General features: G+C 36.2%; 1 long non-coding RNA gene and 1 pseudogene across 1 annotated transcript; one reads left to right on the forward strand and one right to left on the reverse strand.

Annotated features, from left to right (window-relative positions):
* Positions 1–369: 369 nt before the first annotated feature.
* On the reverse strand, positions 370–6,583 carry LOC132623540 (subtilisin-like protease SBT1.8; annotated as a pseudogene).
* Positions 6,584–7,257: 674 nt separating this feature from the next.
* LOC132624994 (uncharacterized) lies at positions 7,258–10,163 on the forward strand. Its single transcript, XR_009576604.1, has 3 exons — positions 7,258–7,430; positions 8,199–8,249; positions 9,391–10,163. It is a non-coding gene; the product is annotated as an uncharacterized LOC132624994 (long non-coding RNA).
* The last annotated feature ends 1,330 nt before the right edge of the window (positions 10,164–11,493 follow it).

Genomic DNA, 11,493 nt, shown 5'->3' on the forward strand with positions numbered 1-11,493 from the left:
TGGTTTTTAACTTTTTTGCTGCATTTTTGGTTGTTTTTTAGTTGGTTGGGTCAATTTGTTTATTTATTGGTGGTTCAATTTCATCCTTTATTGATTATAAGTTCTCCATTGTTAGAGTTTTTAGAAGAAGATTCAGTTATCCATTTTAATGGCTGAAAGGAACAATCCAAGCAGGATTACTCGAGGTATACAAAAGCTATTCGATGGTTCTAGTTTCTCTTTAGGACTTACTCAACAACAGCATGCAAGTGCAGGCTCCTCTGAAAGAATTGCTGCTAAGAGGCGTAGCAAGAAGATTCATGACCTAGCAAGGATGCAACAATTTCAACAAACTGAAGTTGAAAAAAGGACAAAGCGAAAACATGAAAAAAGGTTCTAAAGATCTTCAACAAAAGAAGAGAAAAGTAAGCAAGCCTGCTTCAGGAAGTAAGGGTAAAAAGGCTGTTGAAGATAATCCATCAGTTGATGTGGAAGAGGATGAAGCGGTAGCTAGGTTCTGAGCATTATTCCAAGATATCGAACCAAACGCACTCTTGGTCATCGTGCTAACACCCTTCTTGGACACAAATGTCGCGGTGTAGCCCAGCCTCTGTCCTACCCTTTTGAATACAAGCTTTGATGGCTTCACGGTCACAGAAACGGTTGGGGGAGCATCAACGACTACCTCATAAACGGATCCAGCAGCTCCCACATTGGTCACAGCACGAGTGTAACGAACAACCCTTGATTTCCCGAACAAAACTGAGAATGAAGGGTAGTTGATCTGCCCGGGATCTGCAAATTTCTTAGCACAAGTGACATTCGGGCTTTTGACAAAGGCTTGTATGTGGCTCAACTCATAGTCCAAGGAGCATAAGAACTTGATGTAGTCCGATGGGGCAATATCGTAGACGAGACCTGGGGAGAGTGCCTTGTGGGGATCAACATGACCTGATCCATGAGCCCATGGAGTGGAGAGTTGACCACCTTCGGCGTCACGAAGAGGGGAGTTGGTGGTGTCACGAACATACGCAGTTGTCATAAGTGCTGATTTGATGGCGCTTGGGCTCCAATCCGGATGTGCTGCTTTAAGCAATGCAGCTAGTCCACTAATATGAGGACATGACATGGATGTGCCAGACATGATGTTGAACTTGGTCTTTCTGGTGTCCTTCTCAAGTCCAGTAGGTCCAATAGCCTCAGACCAAGCAGCCAAAATATTCACACTAAACCTGCTAACCGGTTCGGTTTAACCGGATCGGTTAAACCGGAACCGGAACCGGTAGAACTGGTTAAAAGGTTCCGGTTAACCGTGTAAAATTTTACTGGTCCGGTTTCGATATTTTGGAAACCGGTTAAACCGGTAAAACCGGAACCGGACCGGTTAAACCGGTGAAAATTTAAAAAAAAAAAAAAAAGAGCCGTTGGGCCGCACAGTGTCCATTAATGGACCGTTGGAAACGGTCCATTTGCAAAAATGGCCGTTGCCAAACGGTCATTTTGTTAATTTTTTGCCCCCAATTTTTTTTTTAACACTTTAACCCATCCCCACCCCTATATAAACCCTTCTTCATTTTCATTTTACTTCACACCAATTCACTCTTCTTCATCTTTCTCTCAAATCTCAATCTCTCAATTATAGTTACTTAGCAATAATTAGCCACAAAGTCTTATTATAGTTCAACTTTCAATTATTAATTTTGCAATTATAATATTATTGGTGGAGTTGGTGATTTTGCAACAATCCGAAGTAGCTTTGGTGGATTTCCAATTCTAGCCGCCTTCGGCAATTTGATACCTTCGTTCCAACTCTATCTTTATTTTTCGCAATTTAATTCTAGCAATTTATTTTTCGCAATTTAATTCTAGCAATTTAATTTGTTGTAATTTATTTTCTTGTGATTTATTTGATTGTGATTTAAATTAATTCTATTTAATAATGTCTAAGAGATTAAGACGTGGTGCCGGTAGTAGTAGTCGTATTGTTAGGGGTGCGCTTAATGAGGAAACCTTTGTGGAAGAAACACCTAATTTAGGTATTGATGTTGGTGGAAATAATCCACTTTTAGGTCATGAGGCAATGCAACAACATTTTACCGACACTTTTGATGAAGACTTAGATGATGATGATGAAACACAACCCCCCGAAAATCCCATAGGAGATACATGTCCTGCACAAATCACATACACAAGATAAACCGCCTAGAACTCGTAAGCCAACAACTAAAGTTTGGAAATTTATGACTAAGAATAGGGAAAACCAATCAGCTACATGTAACATATGTAGACAAGTATTTAGTTTTAAGCAAGGAACTGGTAAGGATGGTGGAACGGGTACACTAAATGCTCATATGAGAACCAAACATATGGATATTTGGGGAGAGCAAACAGGTTCAAATGTGTGGGGCGGGGGGGGGGGGGGGGGGGGATTCAAATGATGATAGAACCACGAACCGGTAGAAATTTTAAGTATGACAAGAAAAAAGAACGCGTAGAAATAGCTAAAATGGTAGCTTATGATTGTTTACCATTTTCCTTTCCCTCGGGTTTGGGGTTTGTTACTTACATTCAACGTTGTTATAATCCGTTATTTGAGGGTATTCCTAGAAGTACTTGTAGAGCCGATGTTATAGATTTGTTTAAAAAATATAGATTTTATTTGCGCCATGTATTTAATTCTTTAAATTGTAATGTTTGTCTTACCGCTGATTTGGGTCTTAGTATTAACCATTTAGATTTTTTTGCTATTACATGTCATTGGGTTGATGACAACTGGGTTATGCAAAAAAGAATTATAGTTTTTTTATATGACGAAGGAAAAGGTCGTCACGATGGAATTTTTTTAGCCGATTCAATGTCTACTATTATGAGATTTTTTAACATTTATAGAAAAACACTTTGTATTGCTTTAGATAATGCTTCTAATAATACAAAGGCGATAGGTCTTATATAAAGAGAACTAAACCCTCCGCTAAGAAATATTTTTCATGTAAGATGTAGTTGTCACATTTTAAATTTAATCGTTAAAGATGGTCTTGCGCATTTTGATGATTCTGTTCAAAAAGTTAGAGATGCTGTTGCATTTCTTTTTTGTAATGCTAATAGGGGAAGAATTAGAGATTTTAAGAATGCTTGTGTGGAAAATAACCTTAGACCTAAGAAAATTCAAGTAGAAAATGAGACTAGGTGGAACTACACTTACATTATGCTACAACAAGCATATGAGTATAGGATTCCCATACAACAAGATCACAACAAATATAATACTGATAGTGATGATTGGTTAAGTTATGCGCATTGGGAAGATGTTAAAGAATGTGTTGACCTCTTAGAAATTTTTTATAATGCAACTCTTACTTTTTCTAGACAATTATATCCCACGGTAACCGGAATTTTAGCCTACTTAGCGGAAATAGCTAGATTTTTACAAGAGTATAAATATAAACCCGATTATCAAGTGGCTATTTTTGAAATGATAATCAAATTTAAAAAGTATTTTTTTCCCATCCCAACTTTATTTATATTGGGTTCCCTTTTAAATTCTTGTTTAAAACTGTCTTATACTAAAAATTTGGTTAGTCAAATTTATATATTTTTAGAAATTGAAGAGGGAGTTCAACCATCTTTAGCTGAAGCCGATCTCGCTATTGATGATGAGTTTAGAAAATTTTTTACTCATTATTCTAGTTTGGAAGAATGTGCTACACCCGTTGCTCCACGCCCTACTACTTCTCAGAGTAGCAAAAAGGGCTTGTCGGGTTTAAAAGTTTTACATTCACAGCCAACTTCTTCTTCTACTGCAAACTTTGATGAATTTAACTTTTATTTGATGCAGCCAAATGTGGATATCAACCAACTAGATGATTTGGACATCTTAGCATGGTGGAAGAAGTACAAGGCAAGCTATCCGGTACTTTCAAGAATGGCTTGAGATATCCTTACGGTTCAAGTATCAACCGTGGCTTCGGAGAGCGCATTTAGCCAAGGAAGACAGCAAATTGGAGACCATAGACATTCATTATCCGGCTTTAGCTTGCAAGTACTAGTGTGCATTCGCGATTGGATTAGATCGGAGCGACGCAACCAAAACTTACAAGCGGAGGAAGGCGAAGAGGAAGAAATTGAAGATTTGATAGCTAGTGGACCGGACCAAATGGAAGACTTTGAAGATATTTCCATGACCGAATATGATGTGGGAGAAATTAACGAAATGGTTCAAAATTGGTGATTTTATACTTCTACTATTTTTGTACAACTCATGTATTATTTGCAAGTTAAAAAAAAATACAACTTGCAAATAAATGTTATCTAAGAATGAATAAAATATATGGCTCATTGAGCTTTCTTCTATTTACTTGTGTTCATATTTTTACTTTTATTAAGTTAGAAATATACCTAAAATATACTAAGAATATACTTATAATATATATATATATATAGTATACTTAAACATATATAAGTATATATAGTATATAAGTAACTAAGTAAGTATATATAGTATATATATTAAGTATATATAGTATATAGTATATAAGTATATATAGTACATAAGTATATATAGTATATATAGTATATAAGTATATAAGTAAGTATATAGTACATATATATAAGTATATATAGTATATAAATATATATAGTAAGAGTATATATAGTATATATATTAAGTTATACCTATATATAAGTATATTAAGTTATACATATATATGTATACGAAAAACACTATTCTGTATTGCTGACTTGCTATTAGCCTGTTAGTCAGTAAATATTTAAACTTTAATTATAAAGTTGTATAACATATGTAAATATACCTACAATATACTAATAAATACTATAATATATGTATATAATACAAAAAAAAAAAAAAAAAGGTTTTAACCACTCCAAACCGGACCGGTTCCGGTTTGGAGTTTCAAACCGGAACCGGTTGCCAGGTTTAATTCACACCAGGTCCAATTACATCAGGCTTCATTATCTGTGGTGTCACAGTATTAGGCCCTCTTGAACTAAACGCTGCCACCACCGGTGACGGTTTCACATTCACCACAGTCCCACCAAAACTTAACACCGCCATCGGATTCTTCTCATTCTTCACATATTGTCTTACAAAATCCCCCACTTTCCTTCCTACCGCCAATGCAGGCAACAAATGACTATCTGCCACCATTTCCTCACCACTCTCAACAGTATTCGCTAATATCATACCAACCCCACCAGCTTCTTTAACAACTAGCCCCTTTTCTACCCTAGCATTAGTCCCTCTATCACACATAACTATTTTCCCACATACGTTTTTCGGGTCAAGTGAACCTGGCAAACAAAGACTACCACTACTATCCGTATTATAAACTAACACGACCATCTTTTTCCCCATACCATTTCCGCTATATAAAGAAACCCCGGTTAACTTTTTCCCGTTACCTAAAACAACAAAGGCTGGGAAATCACGGTCAATAGTTCCAGCGCCAAGCAGTCATTATCCATGGAGCGGTATTTGTAAGGGATGCTTTAGCAGGTCCACTATTTCCAGCACTACAAGACACAACAATACCTCTCTCCATAGCAGTAAAAGCACCAATAGCAACAGTATCCCTATAATAAGGACCAGACCCACCACCCAAAGACAAAGACAACACATCAACACCATCCAATATAGCACGATCCATACCCGCTAATATATCCGACCCGAAACCACCAGTAGGCCAACAAACCTTATAAGTAGCTACACGCGCGCGTGGTGCCATACCACGCGCGGTGCCACTAGCGTAACCAAGGAGACTAGCATTGACCACGGGTGCACCAGCAGCAGTACTAATTGTGTGTGTCCCATGACCATCTTGGTCACGTGGTGACTCAGGTTGTCTTGGTTGGTTTGTAACTGCACTAGATGACATACGATAACCTTTAGCGAAAAATCTAGCACCAATTAATTTCTTGTTGCAATGTTTCTTCGGGTCAAAATTAGGTCCTGATTCACATTCACCTTTCCATCTATAAGGCACATCAAGCATACCAATGTCATTAAAACTCTCAGATTCAGGCCAAACTCCGGTATCGAGTACGCCAACAACAAAATCTTGAGCAGCGTTGCTGAGTTCCTGTGGGGTGTGACCAGCCCACAAACCTAACTCATTATCAAGCCCAAGAAACTCAGGTGTTCTTGTTGTATGAAGTGTGTAAACAGTATCCTCGTACACCCCAACAACATCATCTGACTGTCGAAGCTGTTCTGCTTCATTTGGGTCAAGAGAAGCAGCAAAACCAGGATAAGCAGTGTCATAAGAGTAAAGAAGGGCGGACTCAGATGTTGTTGAAGAGATGGATTTGACTTGAGATGAGTACCAATCTTGATGGGTTGAAAAAGAAGGAGGTAATTGGTGGTGTTTCATGTGAACAATGTAAGTTTTCTTGGAAAAACATGGTTGAAAAATGAGAAAAAAGAAAATGATGGTGAAACAGAGTAAAGAAGAAGGACCCATTTTGGTGAAAAAAGAGAGATTAGAGAACAATGTTAATGGTGTTTTACAGAGAGAAAATTAAAATGGGGGAATAAGAGAGAGGAGACAGTCGCTTTGAAATGCGACTGACAGAGAGGATTGCTCGTTCTTGTCTAAATGTTAGTGTTCACATGTTTTTTCAGGAAACTAAATTTCATGTTAAGAGTCATCTCAAGAGGCTCCATCGATGCAACGTTACATGAACATCAAAGTGTTACAAGAAACTCATGAAAAAATTAACTGATATAAGTTAGAAATGAACTATTTTAAAAAAAAAATCAGGGGTTGTGGTGTGTATATGGCAACTTTTGCTGAATACTTGAGTTCGGTTGAAGGCATTCCAACTGAAATTGATGCAAAGTTGCTCCGTAAGAGATACGGTGCACTTCTATGTGACTATGTGTTATATCCCGTGTTTTTGCGCGTTTGAAAAACTTGGAATAATCTTGACTTTTAGGAAATGAGATCATGTTTTTACTTTATTTAAAATATGTGTGATATTCTTGGAAATTTTTGAAGTGGAAGTACGGAAGAAGGCCAAGGGCAAAATTGAAATTTTGGAAATTAGTTTCGAAAATTACAAATAAGATCCATAAATTATTGGGCTCAAAATAAATAAAAAGAGAAAATGAGGCCCAAGAGCTATGGGGTGGCCGGTCATTGGCCAAGCCCAAGCCCATGGGAATTCTTCCATGTGGCAATTTAAATAAAAAGGGTCAAAAGGTATAGAATTCACTAGAACATTTCAAGACAACAAAACAAAAGAGAGAGAGAGAGACAAAGACTAAGAGGGTTCGGCCATAACAAGGAAAAAGAAAAAAATTTTAGCCCTTCAATCTTCATTCCAAAAATCTTGTTCTTCTTGGATTCTTACTAAGTTCAAGATTCTCTACGACGTGGTATAATTAGTTTAGCGAAAGGACGACGTTTGTGGCAAGAGAAAATTTGAAGAAAAAGGTAAGAATTTTATCTCTTTTATTATGGAAGAAATATATGTGTTATAATGGTTAGTATTGCATGAAAAACCATGGAATTGTGATGTGGGTGTGCTTGGCCGTGTGGGTGTGCAAGTTGGGTGTGGCCGTGTGTGGTATGGGGTATGGGGATGATGAATTAAATTTTATTTAGTTTGTTAGTTGTGTCGTTGCGACATTGATGATGTAAATAAAAGTTTAACGAGTTGAGTTGGCATTGAAATTGGTTGTAGGTGGTTATGGGAAATTATATGATTTTAGTATAAATTTTATATGATTATGAAAGGTAGATTCTAAATGTGAATTATGGTTGTTGTTAGTGAACTTGGAAGAAAACAATGCGATTTGGTAGTTTCGTTGCATTTATAGAAGTTTCGAATGGAATATGGAATTGGCGGAATGGCTTGAATCCTTGAATATTGTTTGAAATACTATTGAGATATGTTTGAGTAATCTTGAGTTAGTTAATGAATATGGAAAATGTTATATTAGTTGGATAGTGTGAAGTTGGAATGGAAGTGTTACATTATGTAGAAAGGAAGAAAAATTTATGTTAGAATGCGTTTTGTTGTGATTTTGATGATTGTTGTTATTATTGTGGTTGTTGTTGTTGATATTATGGCCGAGCAAATTCTCGGGGATGTTGAATTTATAGGGGAGATGCTGCCGAAATTTCAGTAGGCAAGTATAGATTTAAACTTGAATTCTTAAAAGCTTGAAATTCATATTTGGTAATTGTGACCAAATGTAGATTCTGGAGCAAACGGGACTTGAGTTTGGGCCACCGTAAGGAGAGCTAAAGGTATGTAAAGCTATCCCTTTCTTTCTTTTGGCATGTCCTAGATATACTAGGTTGAGATTTGAGCCTCGGAGGTTATTCTGCTCATAGAAATTCGAGTCTGAGTTTGGGTACTATTCATTCAATATAATTGAACTATAAACCTTATGTCTTGTTGGAAAACTATTCAAACATCCATAACTTGTGCAGACGTGATAGAATCGCTTTGAACCCTTCGTGGATGACTCTATAGAGTCTAACGTTGTAATTTATGTCCGCCACCTCGACTTGACTCGAGGTGGGCCCACTAGTCCCGAGACTTCCTTCGTTTGTCTTACTTGAGCTATTTTTGGTATGATATAAAAAGAGGACTTTTGTCTATGAATTTAAGGCTCCGTCGATTTGCTCCATAAGTTATTTGAAAGCTCCTTAATGTGAATGATACTAAATTTTCAGAAAATGGCTTATAAGGTATTTTTCGAGAGTTTTATAAATTTAAAGGCTCATATCTTTTGTATACTAATTCCGACAGACTCGATACTTACTTTAAGCTTCCTGATCTCGATATATATATATATATATATATATATATATATATATATATATATATATATATATATATATATGTATATATATTTATTAGTCGAGTCTTGGAAGTTAATTGGGTATATGCATATGGTTTCCGCACTACTCTACTCGTGCCTATTACCATGATATCGTTCGCCGGTTCCCGGGCCGGTTTTGTAATCGTGCGTACTATGATATATTCGGCAGTATGATGTGTTACGGTTCCCGAGACCTCGCCATAGGGCCGGGTTCTGTTTATGGAGTTATGCTGTGATATGGCTTATGATATGCTGTGATGATATGATATGTTGTGATGATATGTTATGTTCGGGGTTGTTCGGAGATTTGAAACCTTCTGGAGTATGCTGTGTTGTGGCACCAGCGTCGGAGTGGTGACCACGTTCCTGAGCCTTATGCATGATTTTTATTTGCATTTACTTATATTCGCAGTACGGACCTTGATGTACTGACTCGTTATTTACTCCCTGTATTCTTTTATGTCGGCTATGGTTTGGATTTCTATACTCTATGCTTTATATACTCAGTACATCTTTCGTACTGACCCCCTTTCTTCGGGGGCTGCGTTTCATGCCCGCAGGTGCAGAGGTTCGTGATTCGCCACTGTAGGCCACACTTTCTGCTACTACAGAGTGCTCCTTTTGATTCGGAGCCCATATTTTGGTACATATCTTTATCATGTATATATTTCTGTATATTTGAATATTTGGGGTACGGCGGGACCCTGTCCCGTCATATGTTTCCGTTTAGGTTTGTAGAGGTCTGTAGTCATATATGTGGGTCGAGGGTCCTATGTGTGTTCGCTTTGTTTACGATTTGTGTCTTAATGCGGTCCTGTCTGTTACGACGGCCATGGTGGCCCATATATTTGTATATGTGCTTATATTCGGCGATGTGTATTCCGCCGCCCCTTTTTGGCTTTGATATGATATCTTTGCACGCGCGACCGCTTAAGATAATATTTGATTTCAAATCTGTTTAAAATGATTAAAATGAAATCTGAGTTAAATTAGAATAGGACAAGTTAGCATGTAAGTCTGTTTGGGGTGTCCAAATAGGGCACCAGTCGCGGCCCACGGAGCTGGGTCGTGACACTATGCATAGCGGAAGGTAGACTGGACTGCTTTAAGCGATAACGAGCTGCCACCAAGACCAGTTAGGTCTGCCATAGATTATGATGCAGTTGAAACAATAGATGTTAATTAGTTCAGTTTGGTTTTTAAGTGTATTTTTGATGCACAGTAGTGCTTTGATTAGTAATTGGTACATTTTGAAACTTTTTGTTTTGTTAAGAATACACCAAAGTGTGGTGTATTCTTTGAATGAACTATTATTATGTATATTACAATAGCACTTCGGTCAGTTTTTTATGAATTTCAATTCTTTGCAAACAGGATGGTTCTGTATTTTCAACTTTTATACAGTGTGTTTTACAAGTATGTATTCTATGTATTCCTATATATTATAGTGTTTTTTACACTATTGAATTTTATGAGTACGTGGATAATGTATTTACCATGTGAAGTCACATGTATTCCAATGGACTCAGGATGCAAAACTCTGTATTCCAATGGATTTATCTTCAATAGTGTCAACTGTATGTAAAAAAAAAAAAAAACTCAAAACTGATCTTCACTATAACATTCTATAGACACTCGTTCGTGTTTTATCGAGTGAATTTCTTCGAATCTGATAGTTGAAAAAAATCAAAGCTGGATGAAAGTTTTCTGTATTTTTCTAGTTATCGTATTGTGTTTTTTTGAATTCAAAGAGGTTGGAATGGAATAATAGGGGAGAGAGAAATGTGAGCTGTTATGAAACATCAGCCGTTATGCGTGAAATATGATTGATTTAAATTGACTTACCATCTAAAAAAAAGAAGAATCTGTTAAAAAAATAGAGCCTATTTTTACTCAACCCAGTCATGTATTTATATGCATTTCAATGTATTTAAAAAAATAGCCGAATCCCTTAAAATCAGCCACGGTTTGAAAATATAAAACTTGTACCTATAAATTGTTAGAAGTTATTAAAAAATAATTGTTTATGTAGGTTTCACTTGTTTTTGGTTGGAGTTCAGAACACCTTAATTTCCTAGAAGGTGATTATGGCTCTAGATGTTTTAGGTGTATCAATTTTTTGATTTGTCAATAGTAATATTTCACACTTATTAAAAAAATAAATATATATTGCAAAGCTTTATAACGATGTTTTCTTTTCACATTTTTTTTTCATATGAATAATTGATAAAGTTCTATGTGCCTTGCACGTAGCATAGAGACTAGTCTATATCTATCTATCTATATCTATATTATATTAAAAATATGAATTTCCTAACTTGAAAGTGAAATTACATAAATATCCTCTTTATTGACCTAAATATTCTATTTAGTTAAAGAGGAAAAAATAACTAACGCTACTTAACTTAAATACCTTTCAGAACAGTCACAACCATTTGGATGTTGCATAACCCCTTTCTATGCGTTTGATTTTAGTTTTTGCAAGGGTACTCCACTGAAAACCTGTCGTTATACCATTCTTGGAGAAATTCATGCTAATTTTCTAACTTTATTCTCTGAATTACTTTTGTTCCATTCATTCTAATTTTCTAACTTTATTCTCTGAATTACTTTTGTTCCATGTCTCCATTAATCTAATGAAGGTTTCTTTATTTCTACCTTTC

The sequence above is a fragment of the Lycium barbarum genome, chromosome 12 (assembly GCF_019175385.1).
Source record: "Lycium barbarum isolate Lr01 chromosome 12, ASM1917538v2, whole genome shotgun sequence".
NCBI classification, from domain to species: Eukaryota; Viridiplantae; Streptophyta; class Magnoliopsida; order Solanales; family Solanaceae; genus Lycium; species Lycium barbarum.